We start from the raw sequence: 14254 nt of genomic DNA on the forward strand, positions 1-14254 counted from the left end.
TAGTGTACAAGTTTGCTATGAGATTATTTTTCTCTCTTCTCTCTCTCTCTCTCTCTCTTTTTACATCAAATGCCAGTTTACAGAAAGTGGACTCTTCTTAATTCCTACCCCTTCAGGTAGGATTAAATCTAATGCCAGTTTAATATTTGATACATCCTGCATTCTAGGGTGAAGGGGAGAGGAAGTGAGGGAAGAAGAATGGTACCCTCTCTCTCTCTCTCTCTCTTGGAAGGTCTAGATGATGTTCATCACAGCATAAAAATGACCACAACTCCCAAAACAGCACAGAATACAGTGGGGCAGACTGCTATAGTGTGCTAAAGCCAATTAAAAGCAAAACTTACAACACTGAAATATGCTATTTTTACTATTGCAAAACCTGATAATAAGCTGTCTGGAGATGGAAACAAATATTTAAAATTGGCAGAAGGACAAAAACACCTTAAAATAGATGATGCTCAGAGAGAGCTTTCAAAACACATACCTACTAAAGCATTATCTGCTTTAATTATTGTACAACATCTCTAACTTGTGTGCATCTCTAACACACACACAAAATCTTGAATTTCAGACTATTTATTTTGTCTGAACTGCAACCAAGTCTATTCATACACACACCAACAGAGGAATCCTGTCAGAATAAAGCCCTATTGAATTCAATGGGACTTACTCTCTAGTAAGAGGCATTAGGACTGCAGTCTTAGTCAGTACAATAAGCAGGCAATGGGCTCTCACTAGATTTGTTTTACCTCAGCCCCAGGAGACAGATAGTGGGAAAAGGAGCAATCAAGGGGCTGGCAGCTTTTTAGATATGAAGGTTGGGATAGCACAGACTTCCTCAACCTCGGCCCTCCAGATGTTTGGAGACTAAAAGTCCCATCATCCCTGACCACTGGTCCTGCTGGCTAGGGATCATGGGAGTTGTAGGCCAAAAGCATCTGGAGGGCCAAATTTGAGGAGGCCTGGGCTAGCAGAAAAGAGCCTCATTACAGCAGAGGGCCTTGTCTGGATGCATTCAAAAGAGATAGGATAAATCCTGAGTAATCATTTGCAAGAAGATCAAACGTATCCATTCTTAAGGAAATCAGCCCTGAGTGCTCACTGGAAGGACAGATCGTGAAGCTGAGGCTCCAATACTTTGGCCACCTCATAAGAAGAGAAGACTCCCTGGAAAAGACCCTGATGTTGGGAAAGATGGAGGGCACAAGGAGAAGGGGACGACAGAGGACGAGATGGTTGGATAGTGTCTTCAAAGCTACAAACATGAGTCTGACCAAACTGCGGGAGGCAGTGGAAGACAGGAGTGCCTGGCGTGCTCTGGTCCATGGGGTCACGAAGAGTCGGACACGACTAAACAACAACAACAACAACAACAATCATGTGACCCTACAAGCTCCTTTCTCTACCCTCACCTGCCAGCTGTTTTGAGGTGTAGATTATGTGGGAGAAATAAAACAAAGAAATCATTGGATTCCCCCCTCTCCACATCCCGGATTCCACCCATCAGTCCATAATGGTAGTGCTCTCCCTCCTGTTCTAGCAAGTGGCTTTGCCTGGTCCTCCCAAAGAATTTCCACTCCACTTAATTCTTTATTACCTCCCGTGCCCCTCATGACTTCCTTTTATGTTTAAATCCTTCTACCATGACTGGTTCCCATGGCTTTCCTGAGCTATTTCCAGCCTTTTTTGTGTGGTTGCCATGGTGACTGATTTTGCTCAGCTATGGTTTTTGGGGCTGATCCTGCCAATACTTAGATGATGTTCTGGAAACTTTGTGTTCCCACTCAGACTTGGTTTGCTATCTATCTATCTATCTATCTAATCTATTTATTTTATGTTCCACCTTATAACTTAGGGTAGAAAGCTATGTTTGAAAAAGCAAAAAGTCAAAGCATAACAATCGGTCTTATCAAAATAACTGCGCTGTGCTGCCTAGGTCAAATATAATTATTAGCCATAAGCCTGACAAAAGAGGAAGGTCTTAAGCTGACAATGAAAGATGGTAAACGTTAGTGCCAGCTGAACTATGATTGGGTGGGGAAGAATATGTCTGTTCCAAAGCTTGGGTGCCATTGCTGAGAATAATAATATAATAATGAGAATAATATAATAATAATTTATTATTTATACCCCACCCATTGGGCTGGGTTTCCCCATAAGAGTCTCCAGCAGGTCACAGAAATATACACGTTGATCAAAAATGGTTCCACTAAAAGGTCTACCCCAGTTTACCTCAGAGCCCACACAGGACAGGACTGTGTGAGGCATTCCTTTATGTCAGGTGTTTAGGGGGCTTTTGGCCCTCCAGACGTTGCTGAAGTACAACTCCCATTATCTCTGACCATTTGCCGTGCTTGCTAGGGCTGACGGGAGCTGTAGTTCAGCAAGAACTGGAGACCCAAAGCTTCCCAGCCCTTCTTTAAGTAGATGGGTCCTAAGCAATTTAGCACTTCGTAAACTTTGAATTAGTCCCAGTGATAAACTGGCAACCCAATTTATAGACGTTAGTCAAAAAACACTGAGGATAAACAGTTTTTTGAGGGACCTTCTCTAAAGCATGTTATATTTTAAAATATTTTAAGTCAGGCACCCTTATCATCCTCATTTTAAACAATACCTCCTTTGTTATTGCTCCCCCTTCAACTTGATGCATGACCTAGTTATGGACAATTGCTGAGAATCATTTCTAAGGCAACTGAACTTTCTAGTTGTGGGAGAAATAACTTTTCATAAAGGTTGCTTGTTTAGTCTTGCTGCTTTGGGGGTTACGAAATGGTAAAACAACATGGATGCTATAATAATAGTAATTATTACTATTATTACTATTATTATTACCGTTCTGAATTTTTAAGGATGCAGCAGAGAAGCCCTGCCAGGTTAAAGATAAGTTAGAAAGTACATATCAGCACAAATTCAGTTATCCCCTGATGACAGTTTTGTCATTAGAATCTGGGAAAGCTGAGCACCTGCCTGTCTTCTTCAAATTCTGACAGACAGATCATAGTTATGGATGGACAGCATCAGCACAAAATCCACTTCTACAGGTTTTGGTGTTAGGTGTTCCTTTCATTAAAAATATCATATGAACTAGTTTTCCAACAGAAGGCACATATTTCTTTGGGTTTTTTAATCAGAAAAGTGGCACTGTCCAAAATGTAATTCTTTTAGTACTGGATTCACATTCTGATAGAATATGTGATTAGGATCTTACACTGTAAATAAATTAATAAACAGCAGATATGGGAGGGTGGAGGTGGGGATTGAGGCTGTGCACATACTCCTGTTTACTCTGTATCCAGTGTGCTTCCACCAGCTGGTTTGTGAAGCCATGTACACACAATGTTAGCCACGATCCACATCTATCCTATAAGTTTCTTGAGATATCATGCGTCTTGATGCATTTTCGCCCAAACCAGTTTCGATCCGAATTGAAAATGTAAGCCATATGAAGACTGGTGTGGACAGGCAGCAGGCAACTTGAAACCTGCAAATGCAATCTAAAACACAAATGAAGCAGTGCAGTGGGGTAGATGGCTTACAGCATTTTAAGTTGGGAAGCCAGGAATGGGGTACTTATTATAAGGGATGATTAAGTCTTTTCTCTGCACTGTTTTCCCTTTTAAAATCCTTGTCCCTTGCTACTCTTTTCCTTGCAGGGGTAAATTTTAAGGTATCATACTGGTACTTGTAGGTTTCGCCTCATGAGACAAATAGTGACTTGGGGAGGCTTTTAATGAGGAAAATAGTGCTGGAGGAAGGATTGACCCCTTTCCTCTGCTCCACAGTTCTGACTTTCACTCCTGCCCTGAGGCAGTTATTGATTTGGTTTTTAATTGCAGGAGATCCTAATCACAGATCTTGAGTTGCACCCTCTGCCAAGGAACTTACTTCACTGCAGAGTGATCCACCCCCCTTTCCCCCCTTGTGACTGATGCCAAACACAAGGTGGCAAGAGATATGGGCATCATGCACTATAGCACCATAGGGGGCAGAGCTAGCCTACATACTCTTACTACCCCCTACACCTACAAGTACCAAATACCCAAATAAGCCACACCTTTCTGCCTAAAGTGATCCATGTCCTGAATGCCCTGTTTCACAAAACACAATTATATTCTAGAGCAGTAATCATCAGCTTTTCAGATCCAGCAGGACCCACTTTTAGCCCAAATGTGCTTGGGGGGGGGGGCTCACTTCTTAATTTTTTACGACATATGTGGATGGCGTTGGTGTTGGTATTACAATCCTCCATCTCTTAAGGCAGTCTTTGACCCAGTAATGAGTCCTGACCAAGCACATTCTAGAGCATTCCTGTGACTGGCCAGAGGGCCTTCTCGGCAATGGCAACCTAGCTACTGAACACCCTCTACCCTCAATGGGTGTGTCATTTTGTCTCAGCTTCCCTCCAGTAAAAGTAAAGGGACCATTAGGTCCAGTCGTGAATGACTCTGGGGTTGCAGCGCTCATCTCACTTTATTGACTGAGGGAGCCGGCGTACAGCTTCCAGGTCATGTGGCCAGCATGACCAAGCTGCTTCTGGCGAACCAGAGCAGCGCATGGAAACGCCGTTTACCTTCCCGCCGGAGCGGTATCTATTTATCTACTTGCACTTTGATGTACTTTCGAACTGCTAGGTTGGCAGGAGTAGGGACCGAGCAACAGGAGCTCACCTCGTTGCGGGGATTCGAACCACCGACCTTCTGATTGGCAAGTCCTAGGCTCAGTGGTTTAACCCACAGCGCCACCCGTAATTTCTAGGAAAGTGACTATGTATAAAATGTCGTGCTAATCAACCCTTCCACATCTGCTTATTTGCAATGACACCAGGCAGGTTAGCTGCCTGAGACATCCATGGTTGTGCTGCACACAAAATGATTTTCTGCTAACACTGGAATAGAGGCAATGTGAATCTCCTCTTATCCGAAGCCTCGGGAAACTCTCCTAAATCATCTGTGTTCTCAGCTCCTCGAAGCAGAGAAGAGTATAGATGAACTCTTGTGTTTTTCCTCCTAATAACATAGCAATCTCCCTGACTCACAACCAGTTCTATCTCAAGTGCATCTTGGCTCTGTGGCTATGTTTTATAGATTTATACAAAGCATGGCTCCTGTTGCCGAGTTCCTGATCGAGATGCAATCAATATCATGCTCTCTGCAAAATTAAGGTCATTCATGCGCTTCCACCTCTGAGACTGCTACAGCTACTGTTTGCTTTTCCCATACCATTGTTCATAGAGGCAATATACCATATCCTGAGTATCCAGAGGAAAGTATCTCTGCTACTGTTTTTCCTGGTAGGCACATGTGAAGTCTGCAAGAGGAATTCCTGCAGTTGCATTTTTATGGTCCTCCAAAGCAGCAAGTTTCTTGCAGAAAATGAATCTGCCCTATTCACATTTCAGTTGGTTCTGCTTTCACTGCCATTTCTTCTACAGTGGGTAATTCCTTGCATCAATTCAAGGACTGGGATGGTTGTTTGGTTTACGTGTGTGTGTGTGTGTGTGTGTGTGTGTGTGTTGCAGACTCTCACAACACCTGAGTCACAGAGGGGCCACAGTGTGGAGACTTATGGAATGTCCTTCCTGTTGAGGTCCATCTGCCCTCCTCATTATTAACATTTAAGCGGAATTTAAAAACATTCCTCTACACTCAAGCATTTCATGGCTTGAAAGATATTGCTCCTGGCAACCTTGATATCATTTAGCTGTGAGGATATTTGATTGTGTTTTAAATAAATTATACTGCTTTACTGCTTTGTTTTTGCTGCCCTGGGCTCCTTTGCAGGAAATGTTGGATAAAAACCCACCAGTCAAAAAGAATAAATAAAGAAATAAATGTCTAGCCCATCCTCTATTCAATTATTTCAGTGCAACGAAGTACACCAATAATTAAAACAACAACACTGGCACCAGGCAGATCTCAGATATGAGCAACTCCTCCATTTGAACAGTGTTGGAAAGGGGAGCTGAACACGCACAGGCTGACCACACTATCGAGAATGTCATGCAACCAGGGCTCCTGATCACATAACATCCCAGTTACATGGATGTCGTAGGTGGGCAGGTGGGACCTGGCACAGCTTCGCTATCCCACTACTCATTGGCTGCTAGGCATGGTGGTAATATGCTACCTTGAGCTACAGACCCAGCATGCCTCTGAATACTAGTTGCTGGGGAACAACTGTGAGAGGCAATGCTATTGTGCTCATGTCCTGCTTGTCTATATAGGCATCTAGCTGGCCACTATAGAAAATAAGATGCTGGACTAAAGAGGCTTAATCAGGCAGGGATCACCTTATGCTCTCGTTCCAGCAGCAAGCATTGGATGCAATGGCACATACAGAAGATGATACACAGGGTCTCATTTATTACTTGCAATTTTACACACACACTACACCATCAGCAAAAGCTGTGATAAGTATGGATCATCATATCCTAATGTAGTCATTAGCGCACATTCTGTGTTGTGGAAAGCATTTTTATAGAGTGTTTGTTTTCTCCAGCTTAGCTGCATGCAAAATGCTTAATTGGTCTTGAGTACCTTTGAAATGAAATGTCACCCAGTTAGAACACAGCAGTGCTGGCATTCTTTGGATTATAAATGTAATGAAATCAGCAGAATTCTACCTGGGAAGCCAGTCTCCTTCAGGTAGAAAGTGCCGTCTCTAGTGCAGGTTTCAAACAAATACTGCTGTCCAACTAAAATTTGCACATTTGATGTGCTGTTAACTACGTATATGTCACTTTATCAAAGACTGCTGCTCTTTTGGGTCCCTAGGTATACATCTGTGTTGCAGGTCTAGAGGTGACTGAGGTACATTTATAGAACGATACATAGGGGCAGTGTTGTCCCGCATCCTGTTCTCAGCACACCTCCTCTAGATTGGAAACAAAGGTGAGAACACAGCTGTTTGGGCAAAAAAAACCCCCAACAGAATCCAGGATACGGTGCTGAAGAGTATCTAAAGGAAACTGCCTTGATGTGTCAATTTCCCTCTGAGCAACTTCTTTGTCCTGAGTTTTGGAACAGGGGTGTCAATTTGGACTATTGGCACAATAGATCATTTTTGGTAGACAGGCCAGCTTGTATTTATAAGCACAATAGCCATTAGCATTTATATAGCATACTTCTGCTGCCCGAAACACTTTGGCCTAGATTCAACCAACCTAGTGTGGTAGCGTAAGCCAGTGCATAGGCTCCTGCTAGCACAATGGAGTTTTCCTACATTCCGCTCCTTCCACATGCCTCCTGCAATTCTGCTCTGGAGAATCAGCAGAACCCCAAGAAGAATGGAGTGCGGTGGGAGAAGAGAGGGGGATTGGCCTGTCTGGCGAGTAGAGGTATTTTTGCTAGCGGAGTGACAGGAAGATAGAGGTTGAGAAGTGTGTGGAACTGAGAAAACAAGGATTTGCCTAAAGCAATTGCAGTAAGTTTATGGCTGAGGTGACATCTGAACCTGAAATTATCCAACAGTTCCTCAGAGGTGGAGCTTGCCATTAGCTCCCCCCCCCCTCCACACACCCTTTGTTAATCCTTCCAATGCCAGCAGCAGCAATTGTGTTGCTAGCCAACCCTTGTTTTGTAACCTTCACAATTCTCCAGACCTAGTGTTGTGTTGAGTCCTGCCAGTTCATGACACCCCACCTCTGACAGCCCCAATTCTTCCTCTTCCTCCAGCCCCAACTCCTGTCTCGTGGGTGGCACAGAACCCCACAAATCGCTGGCCACTTCCCCAAGATGTTCATCCAGCTCCCTTGCCTCCTCTGCACACCCTTCAGAGTCCTGCCAGCCCCTGACATCCCTCCAGGAATCTCTTTCCAGCTTTCCAAAATTGGGAGAAAGGCTGCTTTATTGTCAGGGGGTGTGTGTCTTTCTCTTGTCACTAGCAGATGTTCCTTGCTCCCAGCAACACTGTAATGTAGGAAACTAATGTGGCAAAGGGGGGAAAAAACAATCTTAGGCTTTAGCACAGAGGTGCAGAGCCTCAGGCCCAGGGTCATATATGGCCTTTCAGGCCCTGGGAACTCTCCCATGCCCAGCTTCACACCCCAGCTTATTTTGAATGCATGGGATATGTCCTTGAACTCTAATAATATCTCTTGCTTGTCTGTCTGGAGGATAGAGAGGTATATGTGTAGAAAGCAGCCTATTATACAAAGGTGAAATTCACTGCTCTGTCAACTGTTGGAAAATAACTGGGGAATACCAGTTAATCCTGAAGTCCCGTGTGTGGGTAACTACAAAAAGTATGGTGTTTGACTCACTGTCTAGCCAAAAGAGTCCCCAGCAGAGTTTAAAACTAAAATATATGTGCAGTGTTTGCAAAGCATGGGAAATATGAGTTGTTAGACCTTAAAATGTCCCAGTATTAAGTGCTGACAACTGCATTCCCTCAAACCTAAGTAAGTTTAAACATTTTATTTACATTAATCAGAACTCTCACTCGTGCACTGTTTAGTGCTACAGCAGAAACAACACAGGTAAGGAATTCTTTTTACAAAATACAGACGTTAGTCTCAAACACATAGGCTGACTCGGAAGACCCAGCCTCCGACATCTGCTCAGTTACATGATTCAAATAGGGAGGGAGGGAGAGAAGAACAGGAAACAAATAAAACTTCCTCCCTCCCCAAAGGTGAAGGGGCATGACTTCTTTAGCAATTTTCAGCTGTGTGGTCCTTAACCCCTTACTTTACTGGCAAGTACGCATAGTTATATTTGGCTGTGGAACATCTCCCACATCAACTTTTGCTTCTGACCCCACCCACTGTGTGGCCCTTGGAAAGTTGCTCAGAAAGGAATGCACCCTCAAGCTGAAAAAATGTTCCATACGCTTGCATTACCAGGATTCATAGCTTTAAGCTTACAGTGGTTGTTGACACATGGACACAAGAGCCTCCTAATTTTTCATACTTCCTGAACCTCACACTCCAAAGGTAGACAAGAAGGTGCACTTTATAACTTCCTCACTCTCATATTGATCTGAGGCCATAACATATTTTTCACCATGGAGCTAATAACGATTTGAGGGAGTGCCATTTCGATCACAAAAACAGCACAGAGCAAAAGAGTTAACTTACCCCTTCCTCCCTCACTACTGCTGCTCCAGTCAAAAGATAGATTTTAAGGAAGGGAGAGAGATGGGACTGTAGACCTTGATCAGGGAGGCAGCTCCATGTGTAAGGAGCAGCAAAGGGGAGCAGGATTGCTTTGATAAACTGAGGGTGGTTTGTTCTAGGTCAAAGCAAGGTGAAAGTGAAGCTCCAGAAGGCCATATATTCATACAGTCAACCAAATTACAATGACCTAGACCAGCTAAGGCTATTACTTGCTCCATCACAAAAATGAAGCTCTCCAGTGGATCAAAAAGCTTTAGGGCATATTGGTTTAAATGCACAGTTTCTATTAACCAGAGCAATCCTACTGCCTGACTTTCCTCTAAAATGGATAATTTCCCCAAATCATACATATAGAATGCTATTTCAATAACAGCCCTCGCATGGCCCTGAGTCTTATCAGTCTGCTGACTGAAATTTTGCCTTGAAATTCTGTCTTGCACGCTTGCAAGAAAGCAATTTCAGAGGAGCCAGTGGGAGCTGCGTGGCGTTCACATTTCAACTCGTTCCTAATGTTCCTGTGCTTTCTTGGCTTCTTAGTTCCTTTTGGACTTCCCCATGAGAGAGGAGCCAGACAGTGAATGATGATAGCAGGCGAGAGAACAACAGCAAAATGCTTATGCAAGTAGCACTGCATGCTTGCTCACACAGGCAATAGTTTGTGACTGCTGTCAGGGGATGGGATAATACCTTCTTGCTCCCCCAGATAATCAAGGCTGCATGTGGAGTGATGCTACATTTTATCAGCTATTGCATCTTGGTAGATCAGAATCAAATGTCGGAATTAAACATTGCATTGGGATTAAACTGCCGCATTGTATAGAAAAAAATAATGGAAAACACATGAGAAGCTACCCTTTTTGAGTCACATCATTGGGCCACTTAGTTCAGTGTGGTCTAGACTGAAAAGCAGTGGCTCTCTAGAGTTCAGACAGGGGTGTCTCACAGCCCCATGTAGAGATGGCAGGGACTGCACCTGAAAATATTCTGCATGCTCTACCACTGAGCTACAGTCCTACTCAAAAAAACTCTTCAGAACAATATAATTTTAAAATATATAGATTTAAAAACTGAATGTATTTTAGAAACGTAAGATAATTTGGAACATCAAGCACTGGCCAAAAAATGTGTTCTTCGCTCCATGACTGTGGTGCAATGGAAAATTCTTCAATTTTATGAATTTATGGTTCTATGAACATCTACATGGCCACAAGTTCCCCATATCTGATGTAAATGAACACAGCCACAGTTCATCCACAGGGGTCATCTCCTGTACAGACTCTTTGAAATGAATAGAATGTATGCAAGAGATGCAAGCCTTTGCCCAAAGAAATCCCTTCCATTATACTGAGGATTTTAAAGGAGGTCCACCTGGTGGGCTGCATCCAATAACATTTTTCAGCAACAGCCACTCCAACCTGTAGCCTCATAACAAGGGAAATGTTTTCAGTGTGGATTGCTAAATTGCAGCACAGTAAGCTGAACCCAACAACAAAAGCTGAAACAGAGTAAATGTTAGACAATTGTTGTATCAAGAAGGGTGAAATGCCAGTTCAATCAGGCTTTTTTTTTTTGTTTATACTTCTGGCCAAAACAACAGAGCAGCAGGTCCTCATTGTAGCCTTCACTTCTCCAGAATAAAAACGCACAGAGAAAAGGACCAAAAGCCTTTTTCTCAGAATCATACAGGACATGCACATCCATTGCTACAACCCCAGTGGCCAGCTAAACCTGTCCTGAATTTTAAACAAGCTAACTCAGCCAAAATCAGAAGCAGCATTTGTGTCTCACAGACAGAACTAAAATATCTACAGGGACCGTATGCTGATAGCGTCTGATCTTACATGCAAAGCTGACTGAGGTTATCAGAGCACAGATGAAACCACAAGGAAGGAAAAGACTGAGTGGTTGTGCAACTTATTGCTGGCATTTCCCTCCAAAGAGGTGAAACTAGCTGGATGTCTGTTATCTCCTGCCCACTGCTTTCTCTCTTTTTCCATCAGATTAACCCCCTTTTAGCTGTACACCACAATCCCAATCCTAACTGCTCTCTCACCTAAAATGACTGATATTTTAAAAGAAGAAGCAGACACATTAAATATAAAACACATTTAAGGGTGTCTCTTTCTTAAGCAGCTGTTGTGCACAATCTGGAAAATTGTGGTGCAACATCTTGGAGACTTTCCTAGGGACTATGGGTATGCTTTCTGGATCAGGAGAGAGACCATTAAAGATATGTTCCACTGGTGATGCTTGTGTACTCAGGACAAGTTATTCTTAATAATTTAAGACTAACCATCCAAGCCCCACAGCGCTTCCTAGAGATTAAGGAGAACCAAGAAATTAAGTTGATGAAGGCAACACTGAAGGCCTTTGTCATCACTCGTTACTGATGTCCCATCTCTTCTGACTCTCCATTTTATCATCCTTCCAGGTAAATTAATCTAAACTATATGCTTTACATTGTAGTAGCCAGAATGCTCAATTGCCCATTGCAAAACATGAGAGTGCTCAGTGTTTGCACACTGTTGTTTGACATGTTTGTTTTTTAAAATTGCCAGCTCGTCATAAAGCGTGTTTCAGTTTTGGTTCTCTTTAGGAATGCTATAAAAATTCATGAAGTTACTTTCATGGGGAAAGCCTGCTTCATTCATTCTACAAACAATGGAGGGCAATTGCTGCTGGGGAGATGACCTGCTTTCCAGCTGATGAATGCACTCTGTGTAAGACCTCTATATTTCCCGCACTGAAGTTTTGATGTGATTCATGGATTCTGGACAGTTAACTGACAACAGCATCCCTATGAGTGCTTGGGGGGAAATACCTTGCATGTGTTTTGAATGCCAATGCTTTGACTCAAAGCAAAGCAACACAAAGGTTGTATGGAGGTCAAAGCAGATGGTAACCCATCATGTGATCTCGCAATTTGTGGCCGCTACATAGAAATACATGTACTGACTGTCTCTCAGCTGATGCCTATCAAGTGCTATGGGAGTTACAACCACGTCAGTTAACCTTGGGAGAAGCATTTATTTCTATGCTGCAGATTAAATCTGCTATGCAGATTTGTTGCATTCTCCGTAGGTGGAATGCAGAAATTGTGGCTCTTCCTATGCTACAGCTGTATAGTGGCCACCAATCCTACTTGGCAATGCCAGATCCCCAGAGCTGCCAAACTTTCCTGTGTCTTCTGCTTTAAAAAGGCAGGAAAAAGAATGTAGCAGTTCCTTTTTGCTTAACTATGTTCCAAGGAAGCCTGATTGTGCAAGCAGGAATTTATTCCGCTCTGCTTTTTTTTTGGCCACACTATTGGTGGTGAAGGAAGCCCCCAGACCCTATCCCAGAGCTTTCAAAAGTTTGTTGGTTTATTTATTTATCTCCCACCTTTTAGATCTCGCAAGCATCCTCTAAAAGACAGTGACTGCTGTAAAATCACACTGTAGGCTTTGTGCCCTAGCAGGGATTTGAACCCATATTTTCTGAATCTAAGTGCAACCTTCCACCTACTACATTGTATTGGCTCTCCAGGCCACACTGACATTCAACACACAAGTTCAGTTTGCAACTTTCACAAAGGGAGATAATTCTCTTTTTAAGGATGGGGAAAGAAATGACTAGACATGTAAACAGCACAGAAGACAAATAAATTATTCCACTTGTCAGATGAGAACTATGGATCAGACCAAAGGCCCATCTAGTCCAGCATCCTATTCTAGTCCAGCTGTAGCACACAAAATTAGCATTATCAAGCTATTTACCTGACTCCAAGAGCACTTTCCTAATCACCCACCACCAGTTCAGACCCTGTAGAATGCCCTCCCATTAGATGCCGAAAATATAAAGATTTATACGACTTTTCGTAGATATCTGAAGGCAGTCCTGTATCAGGAAGATTTGTGGGGGTTTTTTATATTCTGTTGGAAGCCACCCAGAATGGCTGGGGTAACTCAGTCAGATGGGCGGGGTACAAGCAATATATTTTGTTGTTGTTGTTGTTGCTGCTGCTGCTGTTGCTGCTGCTGCTGCTGCTGCCCCAATATACAACATTTTACACTTGGTCACATTTAATTACATTTGCTATTTTAATGGCTATTCACTCAATTTGGATAGATCCTTTCTGGAGTTCACTGAAATCTCTTTTTGTTCTGACACCCTGAACAATTTGGTGTTATCAGCAAACTTTGCCACCTCACCCCAGGTTTGTGTCATTTATGAAGAAGTTTAAAAGCACAGGTTCAAATAGCGATCCTTGTGGGACCCCACCTCTTACATCCCACTATTGACAAAAACATATGAGAAGCCTGATCCACTATCTACTTAAGTCAAAGTATTTCCACTTTAGACCAATGTGATGTACAATCCTAAGTAAATTCCATCAAGTTAAAAGGGATACCTAGTAAATATATTAAGAATTGCAGATCCAGACTTTTACAGATTCCATCATAGGCAGGTTGTAGATCTGCCTCAAAATTATTCAGCCTCTTTCCTCAACAGGTACCAACAACTGACCTATTTTGTGTATCCATTTGGTTACAGTACTAGGTAATACTATTTATCTTACAGCTCCATCTGCTGACATAAAAGAAGCACAGCTTGTAAAAGAAAGATGCATGATTTTGAGTCCGAAGGCTTATTCAATTATCAGTCCAACTATAATTTAGCACTTGAAGGATAATCTCACAAATTCTGGTTCAGAGGCAATGATGTGATATTTTATGCCAATTTTGTGGTTTATTTTGGGTGCTGGGAATTGTAGCTCCATGAGGGGAAAACGAAATTTGCCAGGATTCTTCAGGGGAAGTCATGTTATTAAATGCACGTTGAACGTGCTTTAAATAAAGGGTATATGGCTCTGCCATGTGTACAAAATGTACTTAGATAAAGTCAGAATATGCATCAATATGGACCCTACACTCACACAGAGCCTGCACATGCATTTTTGCCTGAATGTAGATTGGCATCAGTGTTACACTGTACATCCATTGATGGGATGGGCAAGAACAGTTCACCATATATATGCATGACATGTGTACAAGGCAGACGGAGAGAGGAAGCACATGACATTCAATGAATTATATACATTTTTTTAAAGTGCAGCCAGGTTGTTTCACAGTCCACTATAAACTTGTGCATTCTTGC

The sequence above is a fragment of the Podarcis erhardii genome (assembly GCF_964252035.2).
Source record: "Podarcis erhardii genome assembly, chromosome: 6".
In the NCBI taxonomy this organism is placed as follows: Eukaryota; Metazoa; Chordata; class Lepidosauria; order Squamata; family Lacertidae; genus Podarcis; species Podarcis erhardii.